This window comes from Atractosteus spatula (assembly GCF_055471065.1).
Source record: "Atractosteus spatula isolate fAtrSpa1 chromosome 10 unlocalized genomic scaffold, fAtrSpa1.hap1 SUPER_10_unloc_8, whole genome shotgun sequence".
NCBI classification, from domain to species: domain Eukaryota; kingdom Metazoa; phylum Chordata; class Actinopteri; order Semionotiformes; family Lepisosteidae; genus Atractosteus; species Atractosteus spatula.
In genome coordinates this window covers 736066-750890 of record NW_028296628.1, presented here as the reverse complement: position 1 = coordinate 750890, position 14825 = coordinate 736066, and the positions used below count along the sequence as shown (strand labels likewise).

The window sequence follows — 14825 nt, the reverse complement described above, 5'->3', positions numbered from 1 at the left end:
ACAAAGGAAGCCGGTCTGTTTCCACCCGGTTTCGAACCGGGGACCTTTCGCGTGTGAGGCGAACGTGATAACCACTACACTACGGAAACGGTGGCAATCCCTGCCCAGCGGCCCAGCGCTGAGCTTCGCCAATGCGATTCAGCTGCTTCCAGTGCCTTTATTGGAGTGCGCTGATGGACCGTGCTCTCTCTCCAGAGACCAGCACGCCTGTCATGGACGGAGCAGGAAAGGCGGCGCCACATTCTACAGCCCTCTCCACGCAATCGACGAAATCGGGCTACTGAAGTGGAGAAAATCGCCTCTCCAGAAAGTGCAAATATCATCTTGGAGAGTATAAATCCTATTGCCGAAGGTCAGCCCTGTCTACCAGAGTAACCCTCCCACCTCCTGCAGGGATGATCAGCTCGTCTCACACGCGAGAAGTCTTCGGTTGGAAACAAGCGCCCCCTCTTCTCGCGCGATTTGCACGTTCGAGTGGTTTTAATGCGGCTCCTTCGTACACGGTGCTGATCTTTTGGAAAGCAGGAGGCAAAACTGACAGGTTCCCATACCGGGAGTCGATCCCAGGCCGCCCGGGTGAAAACCAGAAATCCTAACCGCTAGACCATATGGGAGCACACACCCCTGCTGTTCCGGGCATCATGCAAGCAAACTACATAAATATGAGAAAACGCGCAAGAGAGTTGTCACTCAGAGTGTCGAAGGGTCGATGTATACTGGGGCTCAGTTGAAATGCAACGTCAGGACTTTTCCGAATTAGATCACACGAAGAGAGCACAGCCTTTTCCGGCCTGCCACGTGGGTATCGGTAACTCGCCGTGATCGTATAGTGGTCAGTACTTTGCGTTGTGGCCGCAACAACCCCGGTTCGAATCCGGGTCACGGCAGAATAGGGGCGTCTGCTTTGACTACTTGCGCGAATGAAGGCAAAAAAAAGCCAATCGATGTGAACAAACGGCGCTTTACAGAGGAGTACTGCCTGACTGGATCGTTGATGAACGACAGAGGCCACTCTGACCTCTTCTCGGTTTTCTTCAATGACTTACTAAGGATCTTCTTCACATTCGCCCATGCAGGGGAAGCCAGTTACACCAAAGCAAACGCAGGAAAGTGCATTTCAAGCAGAGACCAGGAGGGACTTGTTTACACCGAGAGTGGTCGGAGAATGGAACAATGCGCCCAGCCCTGTTGCTGGAGCCGATTCTTGATGAGATCTTGGGCTCACTAAGAGGCCCCCGCTGGATGCTAATCTTTCTGTTGTTGTTGCAGGTCCTGCGCTGCTTTTGAGCCGACAGAGCTCGTCCTGGTCTGTCGGCACAGCCCAATTGCAAATGATCGGCTCCGCGTACAGAAGGAACGTGCGTTTGGTACAAGAGTGCATGAAGGCACCGGAAATACATTGGGAACAAATGACCGGTCGCTCAAGACCTCTGTGAAGTACAGGAGCGTGCAAAAAGAGGCTGTTTCCACCCGGTCTCGAACCGGGGACCTTTCGCGTGTGAGGCGAACGAGATAGCCGCTACACTACGGAAACCTGCAAGGACCGCTGCTGGTGTCTCGCTTGCGTTTCGGGCTGAGAAAGGGAAGCGTCACTTTAGGCAGGGGGCGCTGGAGAGAGGAACAAAGGGCGCGATGAAACAAAATGCCGAAACCCGGGATCAAACCAGGGACTTTTAGATCTTCAGTCTAACGCTCTCCCAACTGACCTATTTCGGCAGTGCGCAGAGCCCACAGCCACCTGCTCCAGCCTTCCTGTGTTGCGGCATGAGCGCACCAAGAGGAGCGGGAGAGTGTTGCAGGAACGTCACTCAGAAGGAAAGCCACCCAGCTGTGCCCTCTGAGCTCTGTCCAGCGCATCTTCCTCGCATGGACTCCTGCCTGCGAGGGGCAGGAAACAATTAGCAAGAACAGAGCAGCACCCCATGGGTGTCTCATGACCACACCTTAGGTTGTGACACGTGCAGGTGTGAGGGGTTGCCGGGCTACTCTGGAGCAGAGCTTGGGAGGAGGGGGGGCGGGAAAGCAGACAAAGAGGTGACACCTCAAGGTCTGCACGATCACAGCTCTCCGCCGCCCCAGGCTTCCGCTCGATAAGCTACTGGACACACCCGCCCCTCCTCACACAGACCGTGGAAAAGCCCCCGAGTGGGAGGGCTCTCTCTTCCTCCCAGGAGCTCTTGGACGCACAGACAGAGCGCGGGGAGCCGCCGCCTGCAAACACGGCTCCAGGCAGGACTCCACTCCGCAGGAGCCGCAGAGCAGAGGAGATGGGGGCAGCTTAGCTCCTGTGCAGAGACCTGAGCTGTTGTTGCTGCGGACGCTGTCTTTTCTGTTCTCGGGGTAGGAGTGAATGTTGAGTTGCCCTTAGAAATGAAGCAGAGCACTTCAACGGCACGGGTGTGTGTGTGTGCGTGCGCCCTGGTGATTCTGGGAGACAGATCGAACCTGGGCTAAAAGAGAGGGGGCTTAGCCCTCTTCCATTTGCTAGTTCAGAGTTGTACAACCCATCTGTATCTGCTAGGCGGCGCAGTCGTCGTGCACAAAGAACGCTTTGAAAAGCGTCAAAAGCAAGTCATTCCGAGTTGGTCGTTTGTGTTTTCCGTTCAGACGCGAAATGCTGACATGATCTCTCGGCTCCTCGGTTGTCATTTCTGTTCCGTAAAGGAATCACAGCACGCGTCGCCTTCCAGCACGCTGGGTCGGGACACGATGCCGAGGATCGGAGAGTGCGGTGTCTTCCTCGTTAGTATAGTGGCAAGTATCCCCGCCTGTCACGCGGGAGACCAGGGTTCGATTCCCTGACGGGGAGTAGAAAGCTTTTCTTTTACCTCCTTAGAGAAAGGACTGCCTTTCACTTCTCTGTTTTCTTTCACAGCGCCGTGCACCTTTTCATTGCTCTCGCTTTCAGAGCCTCCGCACGGCACACGACTCGACATCAGGAAGCACATTGAAGTGAAAGCAGGAAGCGCTGCGACATGCACTGTGCAGATCCCGCCACACTAAGAGGTGAGTGGGTCTGTTCGATGCACAAAGAACGCTTTGAAAGCATCAAAGGCAAATCATTCCGAGTTGGTCGTTTGTGTTTTCTGTTCAGACGCGAAATGCTGAAATGATCTCTCGGCTCCTCGGTTGTCATTTCTGCTCCGTAAAGGAATCACAGCAGGCGTCGGCTTCCAGCACGGTGGGTCGGGACACGATGCCGGGGGTCGGAGAGAGCGATGTCTTCCTCGTTAGTATAGTGGTGATTATCCGCACCTGTCACGCGGGAGACTGGGGTACATCAGGACGCGCATTGAAGTGAAAGCAGGATGCGCTGCGACATGCACTGTGCAGATCCCGCCACACTAAGAGGTGAGTGGGTCTGTTCGATCACTGCGCTAGGCGAATCCCCAATCCCCTTTTGTGCGTGCCGACAAAGGAAGCCGGTCTGTTTCCGCCCGGTTTCGAACCGGGGACCTTTCGCGTGTGAGGCGAACGTGATAACCACTACACTACGGAAACGGTGGCAATCCCTGCCCAGCGGCCCAGCGCTGAGCTTCGCCAATGCGATTCAGCTGCTTCCAGTGCCTTTATTGGAGTGCGCTGATGGACCGTGCTCTCTCTCCAGAGACCAGCACGCCTGTCATGGACGGAGCAGGAAAGGCGGCGCCACATTCTACAGCCCTCTCCACGCAATCGACGAAATCGGGCTACTGAAGTGGAGAAAATCGCCTCTCCAGAAAGTGCAAATATCATCTTGGAGAGTATAAATCCTATTGCCGAAGGTCAGCCCTGTCTACCAGAGTAACCCTCCCACCTCCTGCAGGGATGATCAGCTCGTCTCACACGCGAGAAGTCTTCGGTTGGAAACAAGCGCCCCCTCTTCTCGCGCGATTTGCACGTTCGAGTGGTTTTAATGCGGCTCCTTCGTACACGGTGCTGATCTTTTGGAAAGCAGGAGGCAAAACTGACAGGTTCCCATACCGGGAGTCGATCCCAGGCCGCCCGGGTGAAAACCAGAAATCCTAACCGCTAGACCATATGGGAGCACACACCCCTGCTGTTCCGGGCATCATGCAAGCAAACTACATAAATATGAGAAAACGCGCAAGAGAGTTGTCACTCAGAGTGTCGAAGGGTCGATGTATACTGGGGCTCAGTTGAAATGCAACGTCAGGACTTTTCCGAATTAGATCACACGAAGAGAGCACAGCCTTTTCCAGCCTGCCACGTGGGTATCGGTAACTCGCCGTGATCGTATAGTGGTCAGTACTTTGCGTTGTGGCCGCAACAACCCCGGTTCGAATCCGGGTCACGGCAGAATAGGGGCGTCTGCTTTGACTACTTGCGCGAATGAAGGCAAAAAAAAGCCAATCGATGTGAACGAACGGCGCTTTACAGAGGAGTACTGCCTGACTGGATCGTTGATGAACGACAGAGGCCACTCTGACCTCTTCTCGGTTTTCTTCAATGACTTACTAAGGATCTTCTTCACATTCGCCCATGCAGGGGAAGCCAGTTACACCAAAGCAAACGCAGGAAAGTGCATTTCAAGCAGAGACCAGGAGGGACTTGTTTACACCGAGAGTGGTCGGAGAATGGAACAATGCGCCCAGCCCTGTTGCTGGAGCCGATTCTTGATGAGATCTTGGGCTCACTAAGAGGCCCCCGCTGGATGCTAATCTTTCTGTTGTTGTTGCAGGTCCTGCGCTGCTTTTGAGCCGACAGAGCTCGTCCTGGTCTGTCGGCACAGCCCAATTGCAAATGATCGGCTCCGCGTACAGAAGGAACGTGCGTTTGGTACAAGAGTGCATGAAGGCACCGGAAATACATTGGGAACAAATGACCGGTCGCTCAAGACCTCTGTGAAGTACAGGAGCGTGCAAAAAGAGGCTGTTTCCACCCGGTCTCGAACCGGGGACCTTTCGCGTGTGAGGCGAACGAGATAGCCGCTACACTACGGAAACCTGCAAGGACCGCTGCTGGTGTCTCGCTTGCGTTTCGGGCTGAGAAAGGGAAGCGTCACTTTAGGCAGGGGGCGCTGGAGAGAGGAACAAAGGGCGCGATGAAACAAAATGCCGAAACCCGGGATCAAACCAGGGACTTTTAGATCTTCAGTCTAACGCTCTCCCAACTGACCTATTTCGGCAGTGCGCAGAGCCCACAGCCACCTGCTCCAGCCTTCCTGTGTTGCGGCATGAGCGCACCAAGAGGAGCGGGAGAGTGTTGCAGGAACGTCACTCAGAAGGAAAGCCACCCAGCTGTGCCCTCTGAGCTCTGTCCAGCGCATCTTCCTCGCATGGACTCCTGCCTGCGAGGGGCAGGAAACAATTAGCAAGAACAGAGCAGCACCCCATGGGTGTCTCATGACCACACCTTAGGTTGTGACACGTGCAGGTGTGAGGGGTTGCCGGGCTACTCTGGAGCAGAGCTTGGGAGGAGGGGGGGCGGGAAAGCAGACAAAGAGGTGACACCTCAAGGTCTGCACGATCACAGCTCTCCGCCGCCCCAGGCTTCCGCTCGATAAGCTACTGGACACACCCGCCCCTCCTCACACAGACCGTGGAAAAGCCCCCGAGTGGGAGGGCTCTCTCTTCCTCCCAGGAGCTCTTGGACGCACAGACAGAGCGCGGGGAGCCGCCGCCTGCAAACACGGCTCCAGGCAGGACTCCACTCCGCAGGAGCCGCAGAGCAGAGGAGATGGGGGCAGCTTAGCTCCTGTGCAGAGACCTGAGCTGTTGTTGCTGCGGACGCTGTCTTTTCTGTTCTCGGGGTAGGAGTGAATGTTGAGTTGCCCTTAGAAATGAAGCAGAGCACTTCAACGGCACGGGTGTGTGTGTGTGCGTGCGCCCTGGTGATTCTGGGAGACAGATCGAACCTGGGCTAAAAGAGAGGGGGCTTAGCCCTCTTCCATTTGCTAGTTCAGAGTTGTACAACCCATCTGTATCTGCTAGGCGGCGCAGTCGTCGTGCACAAAGAACGCTTTGAAAAGCGTCAAAAGCAAGTCATTCCGAGTTGGTCGTTTGTGTTTTCCGTTCAGACGCGAAATGCTGACATGATCTCTCGGCTCCTCGGTTGTCATTTCTGTTCCGTAAAGGAATCACAGCACGCGTCGCCTTCCAGCACGCTGGGTCGGGACACGATGCCGAGGATCGGAGAGTGCGGTGTCTTCCTCGTTAGTATAGTGGCAAGTATCCCCGCCTGTCACGCGGGAGACCAGGGTTCGGTTCCCTGACGGGGAGTAGAAAGCTTTTCTTTTACCTCCTTAGAGAAAGGACTGCCTTTCACTTCTCTGTTTTCTTTCACAGCGCCGTGCACCTTTTCATTGCTCTCGCTTTCAGAGCCTCCGCACGGCACACGACTCGACATCAGGAAGCACATTGAAGTGAAAGCAGGAAGCGCTGCGACATGCACTGTGCAGATCCCGCCACACTAAGAGGTGAGTGGGTCTGTTCGATGCACAAAGAACGCTTTGAAAGCATCAAAGGCAAATCATTCCGAGTTGGTCGTTTGTGTTTTCTGTTCAGACGCGAAATGCTGAAATGATCTCTCGGCTCCTCGGTTGTCATTTCTGCTCCGTAAAGGAATCACAGCAGGCGTCGGCTTCCAGCACGGTGGGTCGGGACACGATGCCGGGGGTCGGAGAGAGCGATGTCTTCCTCGTTAGTATAGTGGTGATTATCCGCACCTGTCACGCGGGAGACTGGGGTACATCAGGACGCGCATTGAAGTGAAAGCAGGATGCGCTGCGACATGCACTGTGCAGATCCCGCCACACTAAGAGGTGAGTGGGTCTGTTCGATCACTGCGCTAGGCGAATCCCCAATCCCCTTTTGTGCGTGCCGACAAAGGAAGCCGGTCTGTTTCCGCCCGGTTTCGAACCGGGGACCTTTCGCGTGTGAGGCGAACGTGATAACCACTACACTACGGAAACGGTGGCAATCCCTGCCCAGCGGCCCAGCGCTGAGCTTCGCCAATGCGATTCAGCTGCTTCCAGTGCCTTTATTGGAGTGCGCTGATGGACCGTGCTCTCTCTCCAGAGACCAGCACGCCTGTCATGGACGGAGCAGGAAAGGCGGCGCCACATTCTACAGCCCTCTCCACGCAATCGACGAAATCGGGCTACTGAAGTGGAGAAAATCGCCTCTCCAGAAAGTGCAAATATCATCTTGGAGAGTATAAATCCTATTGCCGAAGGTCAGCCCTGTCTACCAGAGTAACCCTCCCACCTCCTGCAGGGATGATCAGCTCGTCTCACACGCGAGAAGTCTTCGGTTGGAAACAAGCGCCCCCTCTTCTCGCGCGATTTGCACGTTCGAGTGGTTTTAATGCGGCTCCTTCGTACACGGTGCTGATCTTTTGGAAAGCAGGAGGCAAAACTGACAGGTTCCCATACCGGGAGTCGATCCCAGGCCGCCCGGGTGAAAACCAGAAATCCTAACCGCTAGACCATATGGGAGCACACACCCCTGCTGTTCCGGGCATCATGCAAGCAAACTACATAAATATGAGAAAACGCGCAAGAGAGTTGTCACTCAGAGTGTCGAAGGGTCGATGTATACTGGGGCTCAGTTGAAATGCAACGTCAGGACTTTTCCGAATTAGATCACACGAAGAGAGCACAGCCTTTTCCGGCCTGCCACGTGGGTATCGGTAACTCGCCGTGATCGTATAGTGGTCAGTACTTTGCGTTGTGGCCGCAACAACCCCGGTTCGAATCCGGGTCACGGCAGAATAGGGGCGTCTGCTTTGACTACTTGCGCGAATGAAGGCAAAAAAAAGCCAATCGATGTGAACGAACGGCGCTTTACAGAGGAGTACTGCCTGACTGGATCGTTGATGAACGACAGAGGCCACTCTGACCTCTTCTCGGTTTTCTTCAATGACTTACTAAGGATCTTCTTCACATTCGCCCATGCAGGGGAAGCCAGTTACACCAAAGCAAACGCAGGAAAGTGCATTTCAAGCAGAGACCAGGAGGGACTTGTTTACACCGAGAGTGGTCGGAGAATGGAACAATGCGCCCAGCCCTGTTGCTGGAGCCGATTCTTGATGAGATCTTGGGCTCACTAAGAGGCCCCCGCTGGATGCTAATCTTTCTGTTGTTGTTGCAGGTCCTGCGCTGCTTTTGAGCCGACAGAGCTCGTCCTGGTCTGTCGGCACAGCCCAATTGCAAATGATCGGCTCCGCGTACAGAAGGAACGTGCGTTTGGTACAAGAGTGCATGAAGGCACCGGAAATACATTGGGAACAAATGACCGGTCGCTCAAGACCTCTGTGAAGTACAGGAGCGTGCAAAAAGAGGCTGTTTCCACCCGGTCTCGAACCGGGGACCTTTCGCGTGTGAGGCGAACGAGATAGCCGCTACACTACGGAAACCTGCAAGGACCGCTGCTGGTGTCTCGCTTGCGTTTCGGGCTGAGAAAGGGAAGCGTCACTTTAGGCAGGGGGCGCTGGAGAGAGGAACAAAGGGCGCGATGAAACAAAATGCCGAAACCCGGGATCAAACCAGGGACTTTTAGATCTTCAGTCTAACGCTCTCCCAACTGACCTATTTCGGCAGTGCGCAGAGCCCACAGCCACCTGCTCCAGCCTTCCTGTGTTGCGGCATGAGCGCACCAAGAGGAGCGGGAGAGTGTTGCAGGAACGTCACTCAGAAGGAAAGCCACCCAGCTGTGCCCTCTGAGCTCTGTCCAGCGCATCTTCCTCGCATGGACTCCTGCCTGCGAGGGGCAGGAAACAATTAGCAAGAACAGAGCAGCACCCCATGGGTGTCTCATGACCACACCTTAGGTTGTGACACGTGCAGGTGTGAGGGGTTGCCGGGCTACTCTGGAGCAGAGCTTGGGAGGAGGGGGGGCGGGAAAGCAGACAAAGAGGTGACACCTCAAGGTCTGCACGATCACAGCTCTCCGCCGCCCCAGGCTTCCGCTCGATAAGCTACTGGACACACCCGCCCCTCCTCACACAGACCGTGGAAAAGCCCCCGAGTGGGAGGGCTCTCTCTTCCTCCCAGGAGCTCTTGGACGCACAGACAGAGCGCGGGGAGCCGCCGCCTGCAAACACGGCTCCAGGCAGGACTCCACTCCGCAGGAGCCGCAGAGCAGAGGAGATGGGGGCAGCTTAGCTCCTGTGCAGAGACCTGAGCTGTTGTTGCTGCGGACGCTGTCTTTTCTGTTCTCGGGGTAGGAGTGAATGTTGAGTTGCCCTTAGAAATGAAGCAGAGCACTTCAACGGCACGGGTGTGTGTGTGTGCGTGCGCCCTGGTGATTCTGGGAGACAGATCGAACCTGGGCTAAAAGAGAGGGGGCTTAGCCCTCTTCCATTTGCTAGTTCAGAGTTGTACAACCCATCTGTATCTGCTAGGCGGCGCAGTCGTCGTGCACAAAGAACGCTTTGAAAAGCGTCAAAAGCAAGTCATTCCGAGTTGGTCGTTTGTGTTTTCCGTTCAGACGCGAAATGCTGACATGATCTCTCGGCTCCTCGGTTGTCATTTCTGTTCCGTAAAGGAATCACAGCACGCGTCGCCTTCCAGCACGCTGGGTCGGGACACGATGCCGAGGATCGGAGAGTGCGGTGTCTTCCTCGTTAGTATAGTGGCAAGTATCCCCGCCTGTCACGCGGGAGACCAGGGTTCGATTCCCTGACGGGGAGTAGAAAGCTTTTCTTTTACCTCCTTAGAGAAAGGACTGCCTTTCACTTCTCTGTTTTCTTTCACAGCGCCGTGCACCTTTTCATTGCTCTCGCTTTCAGAGCCTCCGCACGGCACACGACTCGACATCAGGAAGCACATTGAAGTGAAAGCAGGAAGCGCTGCGACATGCACTGTGCAGATCCCGCCACACTAAGAGGTGAGTGGGTCTGTTCGATGCACAAAGAACGCTTTGAAAGCATCAAAGGCAAATCATTCCGAGTTGGTCGTTTGTCATTTCTGCTCCGTAAAGGAATCACAGCAGGCGTCGGCTTCCAGCACGGTGGGTCGGGACACGATGCCGGGGGTCGGAGAGAGCGATGTCTTCCTCGTTAGTATAGTGGTGATTATCCGCACCTGTCACGCGGGAGACTGGGGTACATCAGGACGCGCATTGAAGTGAAAGCAGGATGCGCTGCGACATGCACTGTGCAGATCCCGCCACACTAAGAGGTGAGTGGGTCTGTTCGATCACTGCGCTAGGCGAATCCCCAATCCCCTTTTGTGCGTGCCGACAAAGGAAGCCGGTCTGTTTCCGCCCGGTTTCGAACCGGGGACCTTTCGCGTGTGAGGCGAACGTGATAACCACTACACTACGGAAACGGTGGCAATCCCTGCCCAGCGGCCCAGCGCTGAGCTTCGCCAATGCGATTCAGCTGCTTCCAGTGCCTTTATTGGAGTGCGCTGATGGACCGTGCTCTCTCTCCAGAGACCAGCACGCCTGTCATGGACGGAGCAGGAAAGGCGGCGCCACATTCTACAGCCCTCTCCACGCAATCGACGAAATCGGGCTACTGAAGTGGAGAAAATCGCCTCTCCAGAAAGTGCAAATATCATCTTGGAGAGTATAAATCCTATTGCCGAAGGTCAGCCCTGTCTACCAGAGTAACCCTCCCACCTCCTGCAGGGATGATCAGCTCGTCTCACACGCGAGAAGTCTTCGGTTGGAAACAAGCGCCCCCTCTTCTCGCGCGATTTGCACGTTCGAGTGGTTTTAATGCGGCTCCTTCGTACACGGTGCTGATCTTTTGGAAAGCAGGAGGCAAAACTGACAGTTTCCCATACCGGGAGTCGATCCCAGGCCGCCCGGGTGAAAACCAGAAATCCTAACCGCTAGACCATATGGGAGCACACACCCCTGCTGTTCCGGGCATCATGCAAGCAAACTACATAAATATGAGAAAACGCGCAAGAGAGTTGTCACTCAGAGTGTCGAAGGGTCGATGTATACTGGGGCTCAGTTGAAATGCAACGTCAGGACTTTTCCGAATTAGATCACACGAAGAGAGCACAGCCTTTTCCGGCCTGCCACGTGGGTATCGGTAACTCGCCGTGATCGTATAGTGGTCAGTACTTTGCGTTGTGGCCGCAACAACCCCGGTTCGAATCCGGGTCACGGCAGAATAGGGGCGTCTGCTTTGACTACTTGCGCGAATGAAGGCAAAAAAAAGCCAATCGATGTGAACGAACGGCGCTTTACAGAGGAGTACTGCCTGACTGGATCGTTGATGAACGACAGAGGCCACTCTGACCTCTTCTCGGTTTTCTTCAATGACTTACTAAGGATCTTCTTCACATTCGCCCATGCAGGGGAAGCCAGTTACACCAAAGCAAACGCAGGAAAGTGCATTTCAAGCAGAGACCAGGAGGGACTTGTTTACACCGAGAGTGGTCGGAGAATGGAACAATGCGCCCAGCCCTGTTGCTGGAGCCGATTCTTGATGAGATCTTGGGCTCACTAAGAGGCCCCCGCTGGATGCTAATCTTTCTGTTGTTGTTGCAGGTCCTGCGCTGCTTTTGAGCCGACAGAGCTCGTCCTGGTCTGTCGGCACAGCCCAATTGCAAATGATCGGCTCCGCGTACAGAAGGAACGTGCGTTTGGTACAAGAGTGCATGAAGGCACCGGAAATACATTGGGAACAAATGACCGGTCGCTCAAGACCTCTGTGAAGTACAGGAGCGTGCAAAAAGAGGCTGTTTCCGCCCGGTCTCGAACCGGGGACCTTTCGCGTGTGAGGCGAACGTGATAGCCGCTACACTACGGAAACCTGCAGGGACCGCTGCTGGTGTCTCGCTTGCGTTTCGGGCTGAGAAAGGGAAGCGTCACTTTAGGCAGGGGGCGCTGGAGAGAGGAACAAAGGGCGCGATGAAACAAAATGCCGAAACCCGGGATCAAACCAGGGACTTTTAGATCTTCAGTCTAACGCTCTCCCAACTGACCTATTTCGGCAGTGCGCAGAGCCCACAGCCACCTGCTCCAGCCTTCCTGTGTTGCGGCATGAGCGCACCAAGAGGAGCGGGAGAGTGTTGCAGGAACGTCACTCAGAAGGAAAGCCACCCAGCTGTGCCCTCTGAGCTCTGTCCAGCGCATCTTCCTCGCATGGACTCCTACCTGCGACGGGCAGGAAACAATTAGCAAGAACAGAGCAGCACCCCATGGGTGTCTCATGACCACACCTTAGGTTGTGACACGTGCAGGTGTGAGGGGTTGCCGGGCTACTCTGGAGCAGAGCTTGGGCGGAGGGGGGGCGGGAAAGCAGACAAAGAGGTGACACCTCAAGGTCTGCACGATCACAGCTCTCCGCCGCCCCAGGCTTCCGCTCGATAAGCTACTGGACACACCCGCCCCTCCTCACACAGACCGTGGAAAAGCCCCCGAGTGGGAGGGCTCTCTCTTCCTCCCAGGAGCTCTTGGACGCACAGACAGAGCGCGGGGAGCCGCCGCCTGCAAACACGGCTCCAGGCAGGACTCCACTCCGCAGGAGCCGCAGAGCAGAGGAGATGGGGGCAGCTTAGCTCCTGTGCAGAGACCTGAGCTGTTGTTGCTGCGGACGCTGTCTTTTCTGTTCTCGGGGTAGGAGTGAATGTTGAGTTGCCCTTAGAAATGAAGCAGAGCACTTCAACGGCACGGGTGTGTGTGCGTGCGCCCTGGTGATTCTGGGAGACAGATCGAACCTGGGCTAAAAGAGAGGGGGCTTAGCCCTCTTCCATTTGCTAGTTCAGAGTTGTACAACCCATCTGTATCTGCTAGGCGGCGCAGTCGTCGTGCACAAAGAACGCTTTGAAAAGCGTCAAAAGCAAGTCATTCCGAGTTGGTCGTTTGTGTTTTCCGTTCAGACGCGAAATGCTGAAATGATCTCTCGGCTCCTCGGTTGTCATTTCTGTTCCGTAAAGGAATCACAGCACGCGTCGCCTTCCAGCACGCTGGGTCGGGACACGATGCCGAGGATCGGAGAGTGCGGTGTCTTCCTCGTTAGTATAGTGGCAAGTATCCCCGCCTGTCACGCGGGAGACCAGGGTTCGATTCCCTGACGGGGAGTAGAAAGCTTTTCTTTTACCTCCTTAGAGAAAGGACTGCCTTTCACTTCTCTGTTTTCTTTCACAGCGCCGTGCACCTTTTCATTGCTCTCGCTTTCAGAGCCTCCGCACGGCACACGACTCGACATCAGGAAGCACATTGAAGTGAAAGCAGGAAGCGCTGCGACATGCACTGTGCAGATCCCGCCACACTAAGAGGTGAGTGGGTCTGTTCGACGCACAAAGAACGCTTTGAAAGCATCAAAGGCAAATCATTCCGAGTTGGTCGTTTGTGTTTTCTGTTCAGACGCGAAATGCTGAAATGATCTCTCGGCTCCTCGGTTGTCATTTCTGCTCCGTAAAGGAATCACAGCAGGCGTCGGCTTCCAGCACGGTGGGTCGGGACACGATGCCGGGGGTCGGAGAGAGCGATGTCTTCCTCGTTAGTATAGTGGTGATTATCCGCACCTGTCACGCGGGAGACTGGGGTACATCAGGACGCGCATTGAAGTGAAAGCAGGATGCGCTGCGACATGCACTGTGCAGATCCCGCCACACTAAGAGGTGAGTGGGTCTGTTCGATCACTGCGCTAGGCGAATCCCCAATCCCCTTTTGTGCGTGCCGACAAAGGAAGCCGGTCTGTTTCCGCCCGGTTTCGAACCGGGGACCTTTCGCGTGTGAGGCGAACGTGATAACCACTACACTACGGAAACGGTGGCAATCCCTGCCCAGCGGCCCAGCGCTGAGCTTCGCCAATGCGATTCAGCTGCTTCCAGTGCCTTTATTGGAGTGCGCTGATGGACCGTGCTCTCTCTCCAGAGACCAGCACGCCTGTCATGGACGGAGCAGGAAAGGCGGCGCCACATTCTACAGCCCTCTCCACGCAATCGACGAAATCGGGCTACTGAAGTGGAGAAAATCGCCTCTCCAGAAAGTGCAAATATCATCTTGGAGAGTATAAATCCTATTGCCGAAGGTCAGCCCTGTCTACCAGAGTAACCCTCCCACCTCCTGCAGGGATGATCAGCTCGTCTCACACGCGAGAAGTCTTCGGTTGGAAACAAGCGCCCCCTCTTCTCGCGCGTTTTGCACGTTCGAGTGGTTTTAATGCGGCTCCTTCGTACACGGTGCTGATCTTTTGGAAAGCAGGAGGCAAAACTGACACGTTCCCATACCGGGAGTCGAACCCGGGCCGCCTGGGTGAAAACCAGGAATCCTAACCGCTAGACCATATGGGAGCACACACCCCTGCTGTTCCGGGCATCATGCAAGCAAACTACATAAATATGAGAAAACGCGCAAGAGAGTTGTCACTCAGAGTGTCGAAGGGTCGATGTATACTGGGGCTCAGTTGAAATGCAACGTCAGGACTTTTCCGAATTAGGTCACACGAAGAGAGCACAGCCTTTTCCGGCCTGCCACGTGGGTATCGGTAACTCGCCGTGATCGTATAGTGGTCAGTACTTTGCGTTGTGGCCGCAACAACCCCGGTTCGAATCCGGGTCACAGCAGAATAGGGGCGTCTGCTTTGACTACTTGCGCGAATGAAGGCAAAAAAAAGCCAATCGATGTGAACGAACGGCGCTTTACAGAGGAGTACTGCCTGACTGGATCGTTGATGAACGACAGAGGCCACTCTGACCTCTTCTCGGTTTTCTTCAATGACTTACTAAGGATCTTCTTCACATTCGCCCATGCAGGGGAAGCCAGTTACCCCAAAGCAAACGCAGGAAAGTGCATTTCAAGCAGAGACCAGGAGGGACTTGTTTACACCGAGAGTGGTCGGAGAATGGAACAATGCGCCCAGCCCTGTTGCTGGAGCCGATTCTTGATGAGATCTTGGGCTCACTAAGAGGC

The 14825-nt window shown here is 55.1% G+C and overlaps 6 non-coding genes across 6 annotated transcripts; all 6 read right to left on the bottom strand.

The window, feature by feature from the left end:
* Window positions 1-16: 16 nt before the first annotated feature.
* Window positions 17-89, bottom strand: trnav-cac (transfer RNA valine (anticodon CAC)). The gene has a single exon. It is a non-coding gene; the product is annotated as a tRNA-Val (tRNA).
* A 3339-nt stretch (window positions 90-3428) lies between these two features.
* trnav-cac (transfer RNA valine (anticodon CAC)) lies at window positions 3429-3501 on the bottom strand. Its single transcript has one exon. It is a non-coding gene; the product is annotated as a tRNA-Val (tRNA).
* A 3339-nt stretch (window positions 3502-6840) lies between these two features.
* trnav-cac (transfer RNA valine (anticodon CAC)) lies at window positions 6841-6913 on the bottom strand. The gene has a single exon. It is a non-coding gene; the product is annotated as a tRNA-Val (tRNA).
* Window positions 6914-10200: 3287 nt separating this feature from the next.
* trnav-cac (transfer RNA valine (anticodon CAC)) lies at window positions 10201-10273 on the bottom strand. Its single transcript has one exon. It is a non-coding gene; the product is annotated as a tRNA-Val (tRNA).
* A 3335-nt stretch (window positions 10274-13608) lies between these two features.
* On the bottom strand, window positions 13609-13681 carry trnav-cac (transfer RNA valine (anticodon CAC)). Its single transcript has one exon. It is a non-coding gene; the product is annotated as a tRNA-Val (tRNA).
* A 453-nt stretch (window positions 13682-14134) lies between these two features.
* trnae-uuc (transfer RNA glutamic acid (anticodon UUC)) lies at window positions 14135-14206 on the bottom strand. Its single transcript has one exon. It is a non-coding gene; the product is annotated as a tRNA-Glu (tRNA).
* Between the last annotated feature and the right edge of the window lie 619 nt (window positions 14207-14825).